Here is a 12,547-nt window from a genome sequence, read left to right on the forward strand (position 1 = left end):
TTATCATTTAACATTTGTCGAGCCTTCCAGCTAGGTAAACATTCAAAGTAATCAGATAAATGAGTTAATTTGCTTGGAAATCTTATGGAAAAATGGCTTATGTAGAATCTGCTACGGTCATGTAAATTGTAGATACATGTGAGTACACAATTGTAATAAATGTGATTGTGTTGGTGAGTGGTGTGTTATGCTCCTATTATTTTATATTTTAAAATGTCATGGTGCACTCCAGAGATTTTTGCAGAGACCCTCACCTGAAGAAAGCTCAGCTGATCTCCCAGGTTCACCTCTCTCTGAATCTTGTAAGTTTATTTATTATAGTTTTTGGTAGTAATAGCATTCGTTTTAGTAGTAGTGGGCTATACATAATAAAGCTATAATCATCTGTTATAGGAGTATGTTAATACAGTCAAAATATGAACTCACACTTCCAGTCATTGTAAAACTATAAAACTGTAAAATTCCCTGATTTGTCAAAAGCTAGCATGACCACTATTGATCTTCTAACTTTCTTATACGAGAAGAAATTAGGAGAAATCTTTCCAAACATGTGGGTCGCCCTCAGAGTTGCTGCTACCCTTCCAGTAACAGTAACTTCTGCAGAGACAAGCTTTTCCAAGTTAAAGTTGATAAAAACATACCTGAGGTCAACAATGAGCCAAGAACGTCTCAATGGGCTTGCTCTTATAAGTATAAACCAAGACGTGTCAAGCCAGATATCATTCGATGACACCATTGATGAATTTGCGATTAGGAAGGCTAGGCGTGTTTCATTGTGAGCAGTTGCTTGTAAAAGTTCCAAAGTTTCTAAAAATAAAAATGTTCTGAGACCATTACCTTGCTTGTAGTTCATGTATCAAATATAAATGTACAGCATAATACATATAACATAGTGTATCTATATCAGAATGATTACATGTATTTTCTCTTTTGCTTTTTCCCTTTTTCATTTTCATAATTGTACTTTTACGTTTGTGTGTTTTGTTGGCTTATCCCTTTAAGGGTAGGGGGTGGGATTGCTGCTCAAAAGAAAAATTGCAAAATGTAACACTGAATATATGTGTGCTGAATGGCTTTCTTTTGAGAAATAAAAACAAACTTAAAAAAAAAAAAGAATGTGGTTGTGGTTCGTTCAAACAGGATTCAAATGGGGGGGGGGGGGGGGGGCGCAAAATCACAATCTCACCTAGGGCAGCCAATGGGCAAGAACCGGCCCTGGTTACCATATTCAGAAGGAACCAGTAACAACAGATTCCATCAAAAAGAGGATATTTCACCACTATGGCAGCAGAAAGGAGAACTAGCAAAACAAAACATCAGATTGATCCACATACTGTATATTGAGATGGCCCCCAAGTGGCAGCAACACGCTACAACAGGAGCATATGCATTTGCAAAGTTGTTAAAAGAACCAATACAGGGCAGACAGTGACCGTTGCAGCAACACTAAACTCACCGCAGCACCTCACAAGTTCCCCTGCAACACAGAGTGAGAGACACATCACTGGCCAGAATTGATAAAGTGTGTGATGGGTTAGGATGGACTGGAAAGACAGTGCTCAAATTGTAAATCAGGAGGTCCAGGAACACAGACAGGGTTCCTCTTTGACAGATCAGGATAAAGAAAAAGCAATTACCCACACGTTCAGTGCTAAAAATGAACGACACTGTCATGACAACGGAGGCACTTTGACAGAATAAAACTTACTCTGAAGCTTTTATTGCACTAATAGTAATGTGATGAGTGAGCCTGTGTAACTTCATCTCCACTTCAACTGTCTCTTGTATATTCTGCTGTGTGTGTGTGTCTCTGTCCTGTAATAACAACCACAACTGATCCATAAGACTAACTAAGTTTTTCCATTCTTGTTTTTAATTCAAATTTAGAAGATATGAGTAAGAGAATGAAAAGAGTTCAAATCAAAAAAACTTATGCTGATGCACAAACATATAAACTTGAGGTAGATTTTGCCAGTTTTGCATTCGGGGCAATGGAAACGACTCACCTGGTAAATCAGTGTTTTCCAACATATCATATAACATCCCAGATTTTGCCTGAGAAGTAAGTAATTCCTGAAGAAGAGTTTTTTTTCATGTTCACAAATGCATGCAATGTATCATCACGTTTCCAACATACTGTATTATTGATCTTCATGTGCACAGTTTTAGAGATATATTCCTCATTCTGTCTGCTGACAACATTTATATTAGATGCTGGTTCCAGTTCATTTGAAGCTGCAAGTATGGCAGCAAAGTGTCAATAAATATTTGGAAATATCATTCTTAGAGTTTATTACTGCAAATCATGTAAAGTATCTCGACCAAAGCACATACCAGAAGCGCAGATGAACTGTGAGAAACAGTAAAACACAAGAGTCTTGGCAGCAAGGGCAGCAAAAACAGCCCTGACTACCTCACGTCTGTCCTTCAAAGGCCTTTTGTTTGTAGTGGAGGAGCTGAATGTTGCCACTCACGTCCAAAATTTTAGCCCGAGACAATATTTTATAAGCCCTTCAGAGAGAACCTTTTTGCTTCCTTTTCCTGTGGTTTGGCCAAGGCTGAGCTGTCGGGCAAGGGGAACAGCCAAACCCAAATGTAGATGCTCAACTTGGCTGGCTTTCCACAGAGTGTCCTGACCAGACAAAAGCAGGGAGAGAAATACAGCCATTTATTTATATTCACTGTGGTTTTGCGTGTTGCGTACTAGACTTCCAGACCCCGAGTGGATATTCCGACTGAGGAAGAAGACAGATGGATAGCTTTCCATTGACATACTTAAGGGAACGTTCGGGATTAATATTTGATCCGTACGTGTTAATCGAGTGTGAGTGTTTGATGTGTGGATGTCTGTGAATATTCCCTTCTTTTTTTTTTCAAAAATCGAATGCTGTAGGTCTGTCCTTTTGAAGATGTTGTTGTTGAAGACAGACTATTGTCTTGTAAAGATCTGAAATGTTTTTATGATGGTCTATAATGACAGCACTAGAAATCTGATCAGTTCTTTTTCTACATGGATGACCTCACCACTGTCAGCCAAAGCATGGAACAAATTTAAAGGAGCTCCCCCGAATTGCTTGTGTGTTCAGATTTGTCAAAATCCAGTACAGCTGGGCCAACTTTCACTTCAGTTACATGAATACTTTACTATTGCAGAGACTATGTGTATGGATTGGGGATTACACTGAAAACTGAAAATTATTCTAACAGAAACTGAGCTCAAGCATCACACCCAGGTGCTGTGTCTATGTGGGAGAGCCCATAAATGAGTCAACCATAGCTGTTTCTACATAAGCTTAAAGGCTGGAGGGGGTGGGGGGTGGGTTAAATATGTTCGTACACAAATGCACACGCACACACTCACTGGCTGTGGCAAGCTAGACCTCTCTGGTCAGGAGTGGATGCCAAGAGCAAGCCCAGCAGTGGAACACTGGGAGTCTTGTGCCTGATTTTGGAGCCTCTGGCTCTCTCCCGACCTTGCTTCAAAATACACTGCGGCTTCGAGGAACAGCACTCTCAGCAGTTGAGAGGCCAGGCATGGAAAATTTAGACCCAACAAGAAAGAAGGGGAGAAAAAGAAAAGAGGCAGCGAAATTTATGTGCTCATTCACATTTGCAGCAGTGAGCATTTTCCTAATGCTTCTAACACACTTTCTGTAAAGGGAAGAGCTTGAAGGGAAAATTCCAAATTTGAAAGTGAAAGAAAAAAAACTGCACTGTAACAGTAGTTTGGGACTATCCAAACCATTTAAGGATGATACATGGGACGCAACAAGAGGAGACGTTACCCAACCGGGCATTTTGAAATATCTTACATAAAAAGCCCAAATGTGGCACTCCATAAAAATCTCGACTCGTCAACAATAACAATAACAAAAATCACATGATCATCCGTTCGGAAAAGATTAATATAGTTGCCTCTTTGTTAATGTGTTTGTATTTCTTACTTGTTAGTGTATAAGCCTGCTGATCCAGCAATTGTAAGCATGACACAGACAAGTTGCTCTGACATCTTACCTGACAACAGAGGAATAATAACACCTTGTCTAACTAATAGTGTGTGTTAGTGCTGCTGTACCCTGTAATCTGTTCCCTCTCTGACGCTGGTAATGACTTGAAATATCAAACTGGCCTGCAGTGATACAATCCATACGAGCACAAATAGTATGTCATACAGTGACATAAACACACATGATGTTTCAGCATCAAGTGAGCTCACTGAAGCAAGAAAAGGCCACTTAATCTGGTCAACAAGCGACAGCTTTTTTTGTTTTTGTCCACTGTCCACGGAGACATTATTCCAGCAATGTTATTTTCAGTCTGCGTGTCCAGAAACACTAATTTCAATTTGGGTGTGTAAGCACAAGTCTGGAAATGAATACCAGTGCAAAAGGCTTAAATATGTCATTTTAATCAGTGTGAAAACTTGCAAGTATGCTTCAAGAGGTTGAAAAAGACTCCTCACTTTGGCCTCAGATATACCTCAACTGGACGTCTTTATATGGGTAAAATCTGCTCACAGCTCTGATTTGCACATGCACAAAACGCTGGTTCACAAAGTCTTTGTAATTCTGACTGATACACTGTTAGTGTGTTCTGTACGTACACCTTCAATTAGTTCTTTCTTATCGTGGTATTTTCCTATGACAGATCCTGTTTTGTTTTTGATGATCTGAAAGTATAAAACCTGACCAAATATTAGACTAAGCGAGGACAAAATTAGAAATAGTTTTATGGTATATCTGGTATATCTTAAATGTCTTCTTTGACAAGTACCCATCCTAAAAGTCCTTATCTGTTGTCGAAGATACTTTGTGTAACTTCTGTGTTACAACTAGGAAAGAACACAGGTGAAAAGGCAGCCACATGAGAGCAGGCCGGTGCCGCTGAAATACCATCACAAGCCCATATCAAAGTCAGTGGAAACTTTTTATTATCCACAGCGAAGGCTTTTATTGTACTTTCATCATTTTATTAGCTTGACGATTAAAATCACAGGGAGCATCTCGTGTTTTTTCTGTGAAACAAACAAAGCATGTTTGATCATTTCTGTGGGGCCCCATCGTGTCTACCTCGTTGCTAATCCCACCGTTCCCATACTCAAATCGTTACACAAGCCCAGAATTCCTCTGGTAGGAATATACACAAATAAAACACCTGGAGGACCTGATTTTATTAGGTCCATGTTTTATCTGACTGCATGCCTCTCTCTGTAGAGCAATTCAGACAGAGAGATATGTAACATTAAAGGATTCATCATTCTGTTAAAGCGCTGGTATCCTATTATTCAGACACTGGTCACTGTTGTGTCAAAATTTCTTAGGCTTCATTCAGACATGCCCATGACATGAACTCATTTTAGTGTTACGAGTTTGCATAGGATATTGCATATGATGCATGTATGTGAAAACCTGAGGTCTGGACCGTACAGCAAAATTTTCTACATTTTGTGATTTTTTTCTTTTAGACTGTCCTCTGCCCAAATACATTTCCACAGGGCATTTGTTCATACAGGGCGAAATTACTTGTACTGAAATTTGAAGGATATGCATCCTCTTGTGGTTATGAGAGCAACTGCATTCCAGAAAAATTGTGTCCATTAAAATTGTATCTGTCTTGTCATAAAAAAAGAAGGCATTTTCATCCTATGCATGATCAATCCCTAACCTTAACCAAATAGTTTTGATTTCTAACCATTACCAAAAAAAGATCAATCCAACCAGGAAGTGACAAAGTTTCACCATAAAGTGTTGTATGTACAGGTAACCAAGGCAACCAGCAAAATGCCACCCATGAGGGTGACGGTGATGCTCTGAAAAGAATATATTTTAGCCCTTGCCATGCTTACAGAAGATATTTGTACCATAGATGAATTGTACTAAGGTGTTCCCTACTTAACACACACTGTTCGACAAACCTGTTCTCTCCTTTGGAATCAAATACAACAGCTCTGCAAAAAAGTATTTCTGCCATAAGAAAATTGCACAAAGATTTAAACATTTTAAATGTTATGTAATGGAGTGGACTTTAACCAAGTACTGTAAGTATTTGGAGTGGAGCTTATGCATCTTGAAGAGTTCAATTTGTTTCACTTTTTTTGAAGAAAATCCATGAACTGAGAGGGTTTTGTAAGATAGCATGACTGACTGAGTGACTATATAATGTCCATATGTATGGAAAAAATAGTTCTGCTTTTCTCTTTTGCACAAAAGGATGAGTAATGCCTGAGGATCCAAAATCAAGCATGTTTTGTCTGCTGCTCACTCACAGTTTACACCTCAACACACCTCAACACACCTCAGCACACTTCAACACCAAGTGAGTTATGATGCACAGGCACGCCTGTGGGTAAGGGAGGTACAAAGGCTGAAAGAAGAAGGGCAAAAAAAAGCAGTTTGTGAAATTCACACAACAGTAACTGTGGGCCCAAAGAAGGGAGAGAAGCAGCGAGAGGACTTAAAGGTGGGATATGGAAGAGGAAAAGAGGGTGGTGGTAGTTGGGGGGGGGGGGGGGGGGGGGGCATGAGAAGTGAGTGAGTGAAGAGCCAAAGAAGGGCAGAAGGGGATGAATGGAGGAAGGAAGGGGGGAGGGTTGCTTCCTGTCGCCATTCCTGCCTGCCCACATAGACAGCCGGAGAAAGAGAGGCAGCATGAGAGTATCTGGGCGGACTGCAGGCCACATGACATTCTCTCTGGGTCCCTTGCTTTTCCTCCGCGCCGAGTGATGTGCTCTCTCCCTCCCTCCCGTTCCCTCCCCCCTCTCCCTCCCTTCCCCTGCCCTTCAAAGCTTCAACATGTCATCTTCCACCACAAAAACAGAGGTGGGAAGACTTGCTGGCGCTACTGCTGCCTCAGGGTGTCTGGCACTAAAGCTGACTGCAAATACAGCAGGGAGAGGAGGAGGAGTAGGAGGAGTGAAGAGACAGACAGAGAAAGACATAAAGGAGGGAGGGAAGGAGGAAGAAGAAGATGGAGACAGAAAACTCAAAAGAGAGACCGAGATAGAAGGAGCAAGCAGGACAGTGCGCATTAAACAAGACTCGTAAAGCCCTGGGCGTCAAAGTGTTTGTGTACGTGTGTGTGGGTCTATGTGTGTGTGTGTGTGTGTGTGTGTGTGTGTGTGTGAGAAGAGGAGTTGTTATTAAGGTGGAGAGACAAAGATGAGTCTTATCAATCCTACCGAATTGGCTTTATATGAACTAGACCAATTTGGAATCGAATGAAATAGAATTGATTTGGATTATGATTGAGTCACAATTAATTGGATTGCAATTGGCTTGGATTGGGCTGTATCCTTGAAGTGTCTTGAGATGGCATTTGCTGTGATAAGTTGGGCATGATATAAATAAAACTGGATTGAATTGAATTGTCTGTTTTTTAAAGTGACACTACTGCGAACGGGCTGTCTGCCTGCTCAGTCCATTTTACACATTAACTTGCAGCAGCTGACTGGAGTTTATGAGAAGGGATTGAGGGGAAAATCGGAATTATGGGGTGAAGCCTCTAAAGAGGCAAAATTGGGATCCTTTTCTGGCTCTGTGGCCTGTCCCACAAGCAGAACCACAAGAACACAATGATACCCATAAAGGTTGTACAAATGGCATGAATTGTACTAAAGCTAATGTAAAATGTATGTAAAACTACAAGCATATAATTGAATGTATCTTCCCTAATTCACATGTAATTTTTTCCAGGACACTGTTAAATTTTCTGTGAATCTAAATACATACCATGGGCAGCTTTTCTTTATGAATAAACAATTCCAGGCCAACTGTTTGCAACTCGGATACCACGAAATTTGCAGATTGATTTAAGGAGCAATTATGCACTTGGCTTTTGAACCTCTGAGGCTTCGGGAATGAATTGGTGATTGGCTCCTCGACAAAGTAAGCACGTCTGACCAAAAGAGGCCTTGCCATAAGCAGAGAGTGTCGAAGAAGCCACAAGAACCCAGCAAACAAGAACATCAGAAACAGGGCTAATTATGGGCCTCAGGGGACCCGTGGGCTCTGACCTAAGAACCAACAGATGAACACTGTAGAGACTGGGAAAAGACAACAAACAATCATATTGAGGCAGTGGGATCCAACATAGTAATGACCCTTAACACTTAACAGGTAAGGTTTTGACATTTTGAGAAAAGTCTAAATGTTTCATGTCTATATTCCTACCACTCTGATGTTGTGTTCACATCATGTCAGAGTTACCATAATTGCCAGTTTTCCACTTGCAAATAGCATTCATGTCATGATTCATATTGTAATTATGACTGAGAAAGTTGAAATTTTTCTGAAAGCTCCAATATATCTGGAATGGTAGTGAAAAAAAAAATCATGGATGTGCTCCCAAATTTTTTTTTTGCAGATTTTGCAGTTTACAGCTAAACAACTATTAACTGTTTCACCTTACTAAATACAAAGAGTCTTTTTTTTCCTTGGTAAACAGAATGACAGCTGGAATTTCATCCATAATAAATGAGAAGCAGCTGCACAGAAATACTGCTGGCCACTCTCTTGAGCTGTGTGTTAATGTGAAACATGGAAATATTTCAAATCTCTACCTTGCATATGACGTGATGCAACATGATGAAGGAAAACATTTCCATATTTATCACTGCTGGTTTAGTAGTGGGTTGAAGGCGAAGTAAGTCCTCCTCCATGTTGGAAATTTAAAGAAAATATTCCATCATCACTGAGATTAGTAGATGGATAGCTTATCACTCCTAACAATGGTGTAGGGTCCTGCAAGAATCATGATCAGGTAACCATTGGTGGTTCAGCCATGAGAACAACCTGCACACCGTGTTTCAGGTTATACTGACACCGTAGGATTACTATGATTTTGCATGGCATCGTCTATCCACTTCCCTGGGTAGGCAGGAGATCAGTTTTGCTCACCTAAGACTCCACTGACAAAAGAAGTTCTTTCATTTCACAGAATAAAGAAGTTGATTGTCTCACACTGCCTCGGTTGTTAGTTTCTGTAATTGTCCGATATTGGAACACGTTAATATCTTAGTGTGGATACAAAATGAGTTTTAAAACACAAAAGCCTAGGCAGCATACAAAGACAAGCAACTCTTGAATAAAACAAGAAATATCTTCTTGCCATCTCCCACGAATTCTTTGCATACTTTAAAAAACATCTATTAAGGTGTTGGTGTTTGCACCTTCAACAAGAAGATGGATAGTTTACAAGGAATATGTGAGTAATGCACTCAGCTCACTTTGCTAGTTTGGCTCTTTCTGAAGTTTAATGAAAAAAAAGACTTGCCTGGCAGCTGTGTGTGCATGAAAAACAGATATAATAAGCAAAAAAATCTCAGCTTTAGGTTCTAATGGGACGTATTTGTTGACTTCAGAAAGAGCCAAATTAAATGTTACTGTCATCTCAGTTTATGCTAAGCTAAGTTAGCTTGCTGAAAGCTAAATCTTTGAAGCTGGCATGTACACATCAAAGTGGTATAAATTCTTTAACATTTAGGTTTGCTCAAACACAGTAAAAAAAAATAAACAGACTGAATGTTCTTCAAGCCCAAACAAACATCACACTGCAGTGCATGTCTGCAAAACCTACTCATAACATTTCATTAATTTGTTGGAGAGTTGCATAAATGAAACGAATGAAAAGTTAAGCCGGTGTGTTAAATCTGCATTCTGTCTTACTTATCATTACGTTTTTCGCCGTGATGGAAAAAAGGGAAAAAAAAATTAGGTGTTTTTGCAGTCATATCTAACAAATCTCTTTTGTCAAAAGCTGTTTTCACACTTGAACACCAGAGATGTACAGGAGAAAGTGGAGGCAGCACGTGATGCAAATATTATGCTGTGGAACCCTTGCTGGGTTTTTTTTCTTTTCTTTTAAAGAACACATTAAGAATAACAAATGATGCTCCTCATTGTGTTAATATGAGTGCTGCGTGCATTTGCACATACCCAGCAGCATACAGGTCAGCAGAAAAGAAAAAAAAACTCTCATCAGCAAACACACTCCCTTGCACAACGGCCGCAAATATTTGCCGACACATTTGTCTCACCCAGTGATGTTTCAGGGATTTTAAAAGGGGTCTTGGTGGAAAATCTCCACTGAAAGTCCAGCTCAAATGTTGAGGACATTTGTGTTCTCACATGCCACTCCTCTGGAACATCTCTGAAACACGTCAGGCCTCTGGTGTGTGTGTGTGTGTGTGTGTGTGTGTGTGTGTGTGTGTGTGTGTGTGTGTGTGTGTGTGTGTGTGTGTGTGTGTGTGAAAACAGCTTTGCAGATTGAAAAAAGTTTACTGGGAAAAGTCAATACTGTACAATGCTATGATACACAGAAAAGAGTTATGAATATCTGGAAGTGTACAGTAAATTTATTTGTGTGGCAACATGTTATATGCAGTGCCCACAAAATATATTCCCTTTGATCTTTATTGTAAAAGTAGATACAGTAAATAGAAAAAAAATGCCACAAAATGGCTAATAAAAAAAAATTAAAAAAAGAAAGAAAGTCAGAAAGCAGCAATGATATAAAAACCTGTGAGGAAATAAATTGTGATATTTGTGGTGAACATCCTGTCACTCTTGTTGGTTTCCATTAGCATCACATCTGATGTTATCCCTTCTGACGCACTGGGGGGAGTTATCTTGTGTACGCACAGTCTCTCCCTACAACCTGTAATGTCCTTAAACACAGCATGCATTGCATCTAACAGAGATATCTGAAAGGATATCTCTGTACCTTACCTTCATGTTAAAAATAATTATTTTGGAATCAGGGATGGAAGAGTAGGTGGAAGGCACTGCTGTTGTCCTTTTGTGCAAAGCAAATCATGGTGGTTCGTTGCAGCCGCCATTTTCCTACACAAAAAACATCATCGGGCATGGTGTGCCAAACCGTGACTCATTACTGTGTCCAGTAACACTGTGACCACATCTCCTGCATTTGACTAGACTGAACCCTCTATCATTTGCAAAAACAAGAATGAGGGCTGTTTACTGTACTACACATCACAAACATAGTCATATCTATATACGTATATATATATATATATATATGTGTGTGACTATGTTATATGTGACTATGCACATGGTTATACTCTCAACTCTATGAGACTTTTTTAAAGAAACAGTATATAACTGGAGATAGAAAGCATCTTAAATGCCATCCAACCACTACCTACGTCTCAGCAAGTTGCAACTCTATTGGTAGGCCAAATTACCTGTGAAAGTATTGACAAGAAACTTCGGCATCACTCCAAAAAAAACTCCTTTGTTCCTTATCAACAGTTTACATCTGGGACAAGCCATGACAAAGTTTTTGTCTCGTTTAAATGAATTCAACCGTCTAAAATTTTCTTTACACCTTCATGACAAGTTCACATGCGGTTGTCTGCTCTTGCATTGTTTCATAAGCAAGGTGCTCCATTTCTAAAATGTGTATCCTCAAACGTCTCACAAAACAGCATTTAATGATAACAACAGATAGTAAAGTGCTGTTTGTATAGCTCTTTACCAGAGTTTATAAGAGCAGATAAGGGCATGGTCAGATAAATGTCGCATATTGATACGATTGATATGATTAAATGAGTTTAAAATGAATTTAGACACTGCTAAAGGCTTTTCACTAAGAGGAGGATTTTAAGGAGTGGCTGTGATCTGTGAGTTTTATTGACATGTACAGCTGAGTGTCACCAGCATGAAAAAGGTAATGTACATTAGGACTTAAATAAGTTAGCCATTTATAGATTGGAGAACAGAAGGGGATCAAGAACTGAGCCCTGGGACACGCCACAAGTCAAAGGGACATAAAATGTTATTTTGAAGAAGTATAAGGCTAATATATATATGAAAAGCTAAGTCCCTATTTTGTCCCACTGAAAAAACGACGTAGAAGGATATTTTCATCGACATTATAAAGGCAGCACTCAATCTAAAAGACCTAAAATCAGACTGTCTCCTATTTCTGCACTCAACAGTAAGTAATTGGTAATCATAACATTTACGGCTAAAGACTTCTCCATTTTTCTTCCTTGTCACATTTTGAACATAACTCTTTTTCTACGTACATTTTGTAGTGGTAATATGGATGCTCTCCTGTGCAGCGATACCTGCAGTGCTAAAAAAAATAAATATATAGGGTTCATTCTAAGGTAATAAAACATGACACTTCATCTAGCAAAGCAATGAGATAATCAAAACATTGTTTTTCAATGATATATATCCAATTTTGTTTCTCGTAGATGTTTTGTTATTTGTGTAAGAATCAGCTGGTTCTAACAGGCCTCTCGGGGAGCATCTGCTGCTGTTTGAGGAATCTCCAGTGAATCACCAGACATCACCTCCAAAATAGCGCAACCAGTATGATAAAACACACAACCTGCTGATGTAAGAGTGCACAGGTGGTGGAATGCCTGTATCACTTTCTAATGCGTTTCTCTGGAGCCTGATCCAGTTGAAAGTTCTGTCGAAAGCAGCCAGTAAGCAACTGTGTTTTCTCAAAAAAAAAAAAGAGTTGGAGCGGCACAGCTCTGATGCTCGTTGGGGTGGTAGAGAAAAAAAAACACGCA

Source organism: Odontesthes bonariensis, chromosome 23, assembly GCF_027942865.1.
Source record: "Odontesthes bonariensis isolate fOdoBon6 chromosome 23, fOdoBon6.hap1, whole genome shotgun sequence".
Classification (NCBI taxonomy): Eukaryota; Metazoa; Chordata; class Actinopteri; order Atheriniformes; family Atherinopsidae; genus Odontesthes; species Odontesthes bonariensis.